Source organism: Saimiri boliviensis (assembly GCF_048565385.1).
Source record: "Saimiri boliviensis isolate mSaiBol1 chromosome 3 unlocalized genomic scaffold, mSaiBol1.pri SUPER_3_unloc_3, whole genome shotgun sequence".
NCBI classification, from domain to species: domain Eukaryota; kingdom Metazoa; phylum Chordata; class Mammalia; order Primates; family Cebidae; genus Saimiri; species Saimiri boliviensis.
This window is the reverse complement of record NW_027412494.1, coordinates 188,641-200,501: the sequence shown is the minus strand read 5'-3', so window position 1 is coordinate 200,501 and position 11,861 is coordinate 188,641.

Here is an 11,861-nt window from a genome sequence, read left to right as displayed (position 1 = left end):
GATTATGTAAAAAGGCAAAATGTATGCCTTATTAATGTACCTGAAAGAGATGACAAAAATGGAACCAAATTGGAAAACATATTTCAGAATATCATTCATGAGAATTTCCCAAACCTAGCACGACAGAACAACATTCAAATTCAGGAAATCTGGAGAACCTCAGATTCAGGGAAGAACACCCCTAAGACACATAATCATCAGGTTCTCCGAGGTCAAAATGAAATAAAAGTTGTCAAAGGCAGCTAGGGAGAAAGACAAGGTCACCTACAAAAGGAATCCCTTCAGACTAACAGTGGACTGCTCAGCTGAAACCCTACAAGCCAGAAGAGATATTCAACTTTTAAAGAAAAAAATTCAACCCAGAATTTCAAGGCCAGCAAAACTGTCATAAGTGAAGGAGAAATACGATCATTTTCGGGCAAGCAAATGCTGAGGGAATTCATTATCCAATGATCTACCTTACAAGAGCTCCTAAAAGTAGAAATTAATATGGAAAGAAAAGATCATCACCAGCCACTACAAAAATGCACTGAATTACACAGATCAGTGATGCTAAAAAACCAACCACATACACAAGTCTGTGAAATTATCAATTAGGAGCGTGATGTCAGGATCTAATCCATATATATCAGTGCTAACCAATTGGGCTAAATGCTCCAACTGAAAGACATAGGGCAGCAAGATGAATAAAGAGCCAAGACTCATTTGAGTATGCTGTCTTTAAGAGACCAATCTCACATGAACTCCTACACATAGGCTCAAAATGAATGGAGAAAAATCCTTCAAGCAAATGGGAAACAGAAAAAAGCAGGTGTTGCAATCCTAGTTTCTGACAAAACAGGCTAAACGAATAAAGATAAAAAGAGAAGGACATGGGCCTGGCACGGTGGCTCAAGCCTGTAATCCCAGCACTTCAGGAGGCCAAGGCGGATGGATCTTGAGGTCAAGAAGTCAAGACAATCCTGGCCAACATAGTGAAACTCCGTCCCTACTAAAAATAACAAAACAAACAAACAACAACAAAAAATTAGCTGGGCGTGGAGGCATGCGCCTGTAGTCCCAGCTACCTGGGATGCTCAGGACAGAGAATTGCTTAAACCCAGGAGGCAGAGGTTGTAGTGAGCTGAGATCTCGCAACTGCACTCCACTCTGAGGCCTGGCAACAGAGAGAGACTTGGCCTCAAAAGAGAGAGAGAGAGAGAGAGAGAGAGAGAGAGAGAGAGAGAGAGAGAGAACACATTACAAATGTGGCCCTGACCTTTGATAAATGTTATTATTGCTTGATACCAACCTGGGCTATCCTTATTGTTCAAACCAATATGATAGATAATTTGCTGAGGTTTGGGAGCTTCTGCCCCCTGGAGAGTCCCAGATCTCCCAAAATTTGGTTCAGAGCTAAGGTTGATTTTGCTTTACAGCTCCTTTTGTGAAGTTTTTCTCATTTCCGGTGAGGAAGACAGGTTTTTCTGCTTCCATGATGGTGGAGAGCAGGCACTTCCTTTCTTGAGTCTCAGCTTGCTTCTGACAGGAAAAAAATACATTTCTGAGTGTGATTTTTTTCCTACTTCTAAGATGGTAGAGAACAGTCATCAGCCTGAGCCTTATTTCCAGGTAAGTGGCTAAATTAGAGATTTGTCTTAAAATTTTTCCTTAATGACTAAAAGTGAAGATTACCAACCACTTGGTTTTAATTTCTCCTTAATATTATAACACTCAGTAATCATATTTATTGTGCATTTTTTAATTTTGCTTAACTTTTTTTATTTATGTTTTAGATTTTGTTGTTATTTCACTTTTCTTCCATCAAGTATGACCATATCTTTCTGACTTGGTCAAATCCAAGGGAATATTCCAAATTTTGGGAAGCAAGTCATCTGAATTGGCTAAAACTTTGTAGCTGCCACGTATGTATTTTCTAGTGAGCAGAAATTCCTTTTTTTTTTTTTTAGCCTAAGAGTTTCTGTCCACATTAGGCCATCTTTTGTCAGCCAAGGTTGCCAGCCAAGGCCAGACTGAAGGAGCAGTGGTGACCTTTCAATCCTAACATTCTGCCCTGTTCCCTACAGCAACCTGAGTTTGGTTCCTAAATCTAGTTCTTTCTGGTTTGATGTTTGTTACTTTGAAAATATCAGCAGTTTGTCCCAGCTATGATGTGGTAGTAAGAGATTCAAAAGGATTTTCTTTAAAAGCTTTATAATTAAAAATAGATTTCTTATTCTTCTTATTATTATGCTTTAAATTCTGTGGTACATGTGCAGAACATGCATGTTTGTTACATAGGTATACACATACCATGGGGGCTTGTTGCACCCATCAACCCATGATCTATCTTACGTATTTCTCCTAATGCTATTTCTCCCTTAGGCCCAACCCCGACAGGCTCCGGAGTGTGATGTTCCCCTCCTGTGTCCATGTACTCTCATTGTTCAACTCCCACTTATGAGTGAGAATATGTGATGTTTGGTTTTCTGTTCTTGTGTCAGTTTGCTGAGAATGATGGTTTCTAGCTTCATCCATGTCCCTGAGAAGGACATGAACTCATTCTTTTTCATGGCTGTTGGTGTATATGTGTGACACTTTCTTTATCCAGTTTATTATTGATGGGCATTTGGGTTGGTTCCAAGTTTTTGCTCTTGTGAACAATGCTGCAGTGAAAATATGTGTGCATATGTCTTTGTTGTAGAATGATTTATAATCCTTTGAGCATATACCCAGTAGTGGGATTGCTGGGTCCAATGGCATTTCTATATCTAGATCGTTGAGGAATCACCACACTGTCTTCCACAATGGTTGAACTAATTTACACTCCCACCAACAGTGGAAAAGATTTCCCATATCTCTACATCCTCTCCAGCATCTGTTGTTTTCTGACTTTTCCAATAATTGTTTTTCTGAAATGACAAGTGATGATGAGCTTTTCATTATGTGTTTGTTGGCTTCATAAATGTCTTCTTTAGAGGAGTGTCTGTTTATATTCTTTACCTACCTTTTGATGGAGTTGGTTTTATTCTGGTAAACTTAAGTTCTTTATAGATTCTGCATATTAGCCCTTTGTCAGATGGATTGATTGCAAACATTTTCTCCCATTCCGTGGGTTACCCATTCACTCTGATGATAGATCTGTTTTGTTTCATTTTAGTTTTCTGTGCAGAAGCTTTTTAGTTTAATTAGATCTCATTTGTCAATTTTGACATTTGTTGCCATTGCTTTTAGTGTTTTAGTCATAAATTCTTTGCACATGCCTATGTTCTGTATGGTATTGCCTAGGGTTTTTTTCTAGGGTTTTTATAATTTTAGGTCTTCTGTTTTAGGCTTTAATCCATCTTGTGTTAATTTTTGTGTAAGGTGTAATTAAGGGGTCCAGTTTCAGTTTTCTGCAAATGGCTAGCCAGTTTTCCCAACACCATTTATTAAATAGGGAATCTATTCCCCATTGGTTTATTTTCGAATTATTTATTTATTTATTTATTTATTTGGTCTTGTATGTCAAAGATCAGATGGTTGTAGATGTGTGGCATTATTTTTGAGGCCTCTATTCTGTTCCATTGGTCCATATATCTGTTTTGGTTCCAGTACCATGCTGTTTTGGTTACTGTAAGCTGATAATGTAGTTTGAAGTCTGGTAGTGTGATGTTTCCTGCGTTATTCTTTTTGCTTGGCTATGCAGGCTCTTTTTCCATCCCATATGAAATTAAAGGTAGTTTTAGCCAATTCTCTTAAGAAAGACAATGGTAGCTTGATGGGAATAACATTGAATCTGTAAATTAATTTGACCATGTGGCCATTTTTATAATATTGATTCTTTGTATCCATGAGCATGGATTTTAAAAATTTGTTTGTGACCTCTCTTATTTCTTTGAGCAATGGTTTCTAGTTCTCCTTTAAGAGGAACTTTAAGTATGGACCCAGGAAGGACAAGGCAGCTGTCTTGGTTCTCCATGAGTCCATGCTTAACTTTGAACTTATATCCATTTAAATATCAGTTGTTTCTCCAATTTAGGTTCATAGTAGTTGTTACTGATGGGTTGTCATAGGTAACTTGACTTAGATCATGGAGTTCATTCAAACTGTATATATAAACAATTTAGAATGACAGCTGATTAAGAATGACAGTCTGACAAAGTGTTTTCTTGGTATTGAATTAATTTTTCTTCTATTTGGGTAGGAGTTTTAAAAACAAATAAGTCTTTTCATTAAAATTCCAGGAAATCTTACACAGTCCTTAAGTATTTGGGATTATTTGAGAAATGATGTGATTCTAAAGTTTCCAGAAATCTGTATTCAAGAGCTCTTTTTCATTGACTTTCCATTATTTCAGGAACCTCCTAAAAGACACCATATTCTAGGACATTTTGTGCTTGTGAAGTTTTCAGAATGCATTAGTATTAAGCAGTTAAGTGTGAAAACGTTGTTAAATACTTATAGTTACATGACTGAAAAGAAAATTTGTACATTTCTGTGGTCTACAGTTTATCATGGAAACAATATAATTGATAGCATATCTTTTGACCTATTGGAATTTTAGGAATTTCATACAATTTTCAAACATATATTAACATTGCCTAGAATACAATCCAAAGAAAGTCAAATATTTCTTATTTTGACAGTGCTCCTCATGTAACAACATGTCAAATAATTCCATATACTTCTCTTTTGGATTTTTCAGTGCCCTCTTGTGCATTCCAAATTAAGAAGTCAAAAAGACTTAATTTTGAAGATAAAATTGGATTTGGGGAAGTGTATCAAATATATTAATATTGATATAAATATACTAAAGGCCTAAAACATTTGATATAAAATGGAATGCCAGGTCACAGTAAGTCATTCATTTAGCCAAAATGGTAACTCAAAAAATGTTTAAAGGCAAAAGCCTTTACTCATTGATAGAAGACTCAGTTTTTCAAGCAATGTGCGTCTTTCCCTTCTTTTTCCTGTAATTTGTTTGAGGAGAGACAGAAATATTTTTTATTCTTTAATATTATGTTAAAATCATATTCAAGAAAGAAAGTCAAATTTCACTCTTGCATTAGTGTACTGTTAATGTCAACTCAAATTTTTAATAAAACCTTAAAGATGAATTCATCCAGTCTTCATCAGTTTGACTATAAGTTGAAATTCTTATAAGCTTTTGATAACCTTTTACAAATTTGTATTAAACAAAATTAGTGCTCTAAGAAAACCCTGTTGTGTTTTTATTCCAATGTTCAATTTATGGAAAAACTGAACAATACTCCTTTAAATTTAGCCAGTGTGTTCACACGGTGTTTCTTTTACAAGATGACTAGTTCACAAACCTTCCACAACTTGCTCAAACCTTTAGCTTCATTCCATTTAAGTCAAAACAATTTTTAACCTTCTGGATGAAGCAAAAATTTACATTCTAATGCCTTATAATGTTTTACTGAAAGCACATTTCACTTTTTCCACAAAGCTTCCATGTAAAAGTTTTTCATTAGTTTCAATTACATGTTACTCTGTTAGCTCTTAGCAATTTTTTTTTTTTTTTTTGGTGAAACACCTGTCAGGTAAGTGATTTTAATTTTGTACTAAGTATGAAGCCTAGGACACCAGACACAAGTGCATGTAAAGTCTGACTTTTTAAAGCATAGCCAGGGAGCATGGCTAACTCCACATGTTCCCAGACCTTACCGAGAATCTAGTGACTCCAAAGCAAGTAAGTTGAACAAATTTTAAAAGTCAAAAAAAGCAGTTTATTACTTTAAAGCATTTTACAAACCTAATATCTGACCTGCCTAATTTAGAGCTGATGTCTTTATTTTACCAATAAACTTTAAAACTGTCTTTATTTCTCAAATATTACTAAAGTCATGTGAAGTAAAAGGTATTAGAGTTTTAATTTTTCTGAAAAAAATAATTTATTTAAACATTCATTATTTTAAAGCCAATTAGAGAGCTTTTTTATTTATAAACATCACCCACGACACATAAAAATACACAGAATAGATCCAGTAGTTGTAAGATTTTTCATTTGCCAGTTTTTGGTTTTCTTTTCTCTCTTATTTTTTTTTTTTTCACAATGAACTGATGATGTTCATATACATGGATTGTCATCAAATGTTTCAATTTAACAGGAGATTATAGAACACACTTTAACAGTATTCTAATTTGAAGAAAATATATATTTCGGCAAGGATTCATAGTATTTATCTTCTATGTCACTTTTAATTTTGCATTTGTGTACTGTAACATTTCTCTATATAATATTTTTAGTATGTTACTCATATTTGTAAAGATTACACATATCTCAGAGGTGAAGACTATAAATATTAAATGTATTCATTCTCCTATATTCTGAAGCACTTAAGTCAGAGGAACTAAATTATTCATTCTAATTTGACGACTCACTATCTTGTAACATATTATAATGCTCAGAAGAGCTCAGTAAAACAAAGCTCTAGTTACCTTGAAATTGTTTGTTTTTAAAACTTCATTAGGAAATAAATTCCAGTTCAAATTTTATTAATTATGCCCCTTGTTCTTCCATGTCTTTCCAACATAGGATTAGAAAGACTTTCTTTATAAGATTAGACTCAGGGAATTAGTACCCAATGTTGAAATTGGCTCTCAGGAAAGCTTCCACAGAGGAAGGCTCCTAGTTGGGGACAGATAATCCTCATTTTTATTATTGTACACCGTTGCTTCCCTGAAAGTAAAGGAGAATCCTTGGGGATCGTGATCTATTTCTCTTCACTTTTTCTGATTTCCCTTCCCATGGTCAGGAATTTTTTTTTTTTTTTTTTTTTTTTTTTTTTTTTTGTAATTAAGTTCTGAAGTGCATGTGCAGATCTTGCAGGATTGATGCATAGGTAAGCACATGTCATGGTGGTTTGCTGCCTGCATCCCCCCATCACCTACATGAGGCACTTCTCCCAATGTTCTTGTGCTGTGTTTTTCAGCTCCGTGAAGTCATTTATGTTCTTCTCTAAGCTGATTATTCTAGTTAGCATTTCATCTAACCTTTTTTCAAGGTTTTTAGCTTCTTTGCATTAGGTTAGAACATGTTCCTTTATCTCAGAGAAGTTTGTTATTACACATCTTCTGAAGCCTGCTTCTGTCAATTCATCAAATTCATTCTCCATCCAGTTTTGTTCCCTTGCTGGTTAGGAGTTGTGATCCCTTGGAGGAGGAGAGTCGTTCTGGTCTGCGGCGATTTCATTTTTTGTGTATTTTTTTCTTCCAATCTTTGTGGACTTTTCTAAGTTTGGTCTTTGAAGTTGGTGACTTTTGGATGGGATCTCTGAGTGGATATTCTTTCTGTTGATGTTGAAGCTACGTCTTTCTCTCTCTTTCTGTTTTTAAGTTTTTCTTCTAACAGGCCTCTCTGCTATAGGACTACTTGAGGTCGACTGGAGACTATGTTTGCCTGGAAATCATCTGTGGGGCTGCAGAATAGCGAGGATTGCTGCCTGTTCCTTTCTCTGGTAGCTTCATCCCGGAAGGGTACCCACCAGATATCAGCCAGAGCTCTCCTCTATGAGGTATCCTTCTGGATATACTGGGGTCAGTGAGCCACTTGAGGAGTTAGTCTCTCCCTTATCTGAGCTCAAGTGTGCTGGGAGCTTCATTGCTCCGTTGAAAGCTGCTGGGCAGGGACGTTTAAGTCTGCTGTAGCATAAGTCACTGCTACCCCTTTCCCAGGTGCTCTGTCCCTGGAAGATAGGGTTTATTTATAAGTCTCTGATGTGCTGCTGCCTTTTTGTCAGAGGTGTCCTGCTCAGCAAGGAGGGAGTCTAGTCGCAACCTGCCTGTAGAGGCACTGCTGAGCTGCTGTGGGCTCAGTCCAGATGCTGTGTAAACTTTGCTTTTGTTTACACAGGTAAGGTTAGAACTGCCTTGGCATTGACGGATGCCCTTCCCCTCACCGAGCTCCATCATCGCGGGTTGAGCTCAAACTGTTCTGCTGACTGTAAAACTGTCATGCCAGTGTGCTTCAGTTGGCTGGTCTTTGTTGTGGGACACCTGCCACTCAAGGTCACTTGGCTCCCTGCCTTCAGCTCCCCTTTTTTTCTGGGGAGTGGGAGGCTCTGTCTTGCAGGCGTTCCAGGTGCCAGCCAAAATGGCCACTGAGATTTGTGCTGAAAACTCATGGCACTGGCTGAAGTGGCCTCTTAGATTCATACTGGTCAGCCACAGCGCTTTTTGGCCCAGCTAAAATCTCCTGGTGCGGGATATAAAGACCATGGGACAAGTGCAGTATCTGAACTGAAGTGCAGGAGTGGCTTTAGAAGTTCTCCAATGGCCTCTGTTGGGTAGGAGGGACATCCTCCAGCCAGTTGCACTTCCCAGGTGAGTCAGTGCTCCACCCTGCCTCACTTTGCCCCCCTTAGGCTATGCTCACTGTTCAAGCAGTTCTATTGAGGTGAACCTGGTACTTCGATTGGAAATGCCGAGGTCACTTGCCTTCTGCATTGTTCTCACTGGGAACTGTGCTCCAGAGCAGTTCCTATTCTGCCATCTTGGCAGAAGTATGGAAGCTTCTAAAGAAGCTTTAAGTGCTAGTAAATATAGATTAAATGAATGAATGATAGATAAGCAAAAGAATTCGAGAAAGAAGGTAGAAGGGAAAAGGAAGCAGAGCCAGAAGAAAATGGAGGAGACCAGTGTGGGGGGGAGGAGAAGAGAGAGAACTAATGGCTGTCATAATTTTATTTAAAAAACATTATCTACAATAATTAGTATCACCCAATAGAAATGTGTTATTTAAAGGGAACACTCAACCCATCAACAATGAAAAGCAGCTAGGACACTGAAATTGATATTCCATATCATCAACTAAGTCAAATATATTTTATTAATAATATTTGATTGATTGATAAGAGAAGTAGCTTTTCTGTTTAGATTTTGAGAGATAATAAAAACAAATGCCAGTGTTTGCTATCCTTTCAAGCCATGTCCTCATATGTTTTAATTTTAGTGGGATAAGGGAAAAATGACTGTGGATAGTGACATTCCTCATTACTGTGACAACAGTCTCTCAAAGTTCTCACAGCACAATAATATAGTTTTAAAGACTCATTTATCAAATACTTTCACCCGATATTGAGAAAATATTTAAGGAGAATGAAACCAACTGGTGATTCTATTCTCATCATTTTTAAAGAATTTTTTTAAATTTTACTTTAAGTGCATAGTGTATCTGGCATTTCTCCTCATGTTATCCTTCCGCACCCTCCACTCCCTCCCCACCGCCCACTGTCCCTCTCCTAACCCCCACAACTGCCCCCAGTGTGTGATGCTTTTCTCCCTGAGTTCACGTGTTCTCATTGTTCCACACCCACCTATGAGTGAGAACATGTGGTGTTTGGCTTTCTGTTCTTGTGTCAGTTTCCTGAGAATGATGGTTTCCAGATTCATCTAAGTTCCTATGAAGGACATGAACTCATCGGTTTTTTATGGCTGCTTACTATTCCATGGTGTATATGTACCACATTTTCTTTGTCCAGTGCATCATTGATGGGGATTTGGGTTGGTTCCAGGTCTTTGCTATTGTATACAGAACTGCAATGAACATATGTGTGCATGTGTCTTTATAGTAGAACAATTTATAGTTCTTTAGGTATATACCCAATAATGGGATTGCTGGGTAAAATGGAAGTTCTATTTCTAGATCCTTGAGAAATCGCCAGACTGCCTTCAACAATGGTTAAACTAATTTACACTCCCCCAACTGTGTAAGAGTGTTCCTATTTGTTCACATTCTCTCCAGCGTCTGTTGTCTCTAGATTTTTTTGATGATCGCCATTCTAACTGGCATGAGATGATATCTCAATGTGGTTTTAGTTTGCATTTCTGAAATGACCACTGATGATGAGCATTTTTTCATATGTTTGTTGGCCTCATATATGTCTTCTTTTGAGAAGTGTCTATTCATATTCTTTTCCCACTTTTACATGCGGTTGTTTGTTTTTTTCTTGTATATCTATTTTAGGTCCTTGTAGATTCTGGATATTAGCCCTTTGTCAGATGGGTAGATCGCAAACATTTTTTCCCATTCTCTTGGTTGCTGATTCACTCTAATGGTGATCCTTTTGCTGTACAGAAGCTGTGGAGGTTAATTAGATCACATTTGTCTATCTTGGCTTTTATTGCTATTGCTTTTGGTGTTTTAGTTAGGAAGTCCATGCCTATGCCTATGTCCTGTATGGTTTTGCCTACATTTTCTTCTAGAGTTTTTATGGTGTTAAGTTTTATGTTTAAATCTTTGATCCATGTAGAGTTAACTTTAGTGTAAGGTGACAGGTAGGGGTCCAGTTTCTGCTTTCAGCATATTGCTAGCCAGTTTTCCCGACACCATTTATTAAACGTGGAGTCCTTTCCTCATTGGTTGTTTTGCCAGATTTGTCAAAGATCAGATGGTTGTAGATGTGTGGTGTTTCTTCTGGGGTCTCTGTTCTGTTCCATTGGTCTATGTCTCTGTTTTGGTACCAGTACCGTGCTGTTTTGATTACTATAGCCTTGTGTTATGGTTTGAAGTCTGGCAATGTGATGTCCCTGGCTTTGTTCTTTCTGCTTAGAATTGTCTTGGCTATGTGGGATCTCTTGTGATTCTATATGAAGTATAAAGTGATTTTTTTTTCAGTTCTGTGAAGAAGTTCATTGGTAGCTTGATGGGGATAGCATTGAATCTATAATTACTTTGGGCAGTATGGCCATTTTCATGATACTGATTCTTCCTAACCCTGAGCATGGAATATTTCTCCATCTGTTTGTGTCCTCTGTTATTTTGTTGAGCAGTGGTTTGTAGTTCTCCTTGAAGAGGTCCTTTACATCCTTAGTTGTATTCCTTGGTATTTTATTATCTTTGTAGCAGTTGTGAATGGGAGTTTACTCTTAATTTGGCTCTCTGTTTGTCTGTTGGTATATAGGAATGCCTGTGACTTCTACACAATTATTTTGTATCCTGAGACTTTGCTGAAGTTGCTTATCAGTTTCAGAAGATTTTTGGACTGAGACGATGGTCTTCTAAATATACAATCATGTCATCTGCAAATAGAGACACTATGACTTCCTTATTTCATAATCGATTACACTGTATTTCTTTTTCTTGGCTGATTGCTCTGGCTAGAACATCCAATAATATGTTGAATAGGAGTGGTGAGAGAGGACATCCTTGTCCAGTGCCTGATTTCAAAGGAATTCTTCCAGCTTTTGCCCATTCAGTATGATATTGAACTGAACAAGCTGTAGGCTTGTCATACATAGCTTTTATAATTTTATGCTAAATTCCGCCAGTACCTAGTTTATTGAGAGTTTTTACCATGAAGCGCTGTTGAATTTTATCAAAGACCTTCTCTGCATCTATTGAGATAATCGTGATTTTTGACTTTGGTTCCTTTATGTGATGGACTACATTTATGTATTTGCATATGTTCAACCAGTCTTGCATTCCTAGGGTGAAGCCTACTTGGTCGTGACGGATAAGCTTCTAGATGTGCTGTTGCAGTCAGTTTGCCAGTATTTTATTGAAGATTTTTTCATCGATATTCATCATGGAGATTGGGTTGAAGTTTTCTTTTTTAGTTGAGTCTCTGCCCGGTTTTGGTATCAGGAAGATGTTGGTCTCACAAAATGAGTTAGGAAGGAGTCTCTCTTTTCGTATTGATTGATAGTTTCAGAAGGAATGAAACCAGCTTCTTTTTGTATTTCTGGTAGAATTCAGCTGTGAACCCTCTGGACCTGGCCTTTTTTTGGTTGGTAGGCTATTGATTCCTGCCTCTACTTCAGCCCTTGTTATTGATCTACTCAGGATTTCAACTTCCTCCTGGTTTCGTCTTCGTAGAGTACAAGTGTCAAGGAATTTATTCATTTCGTCCAGATTTACTGGTTTATATGCATAGAGT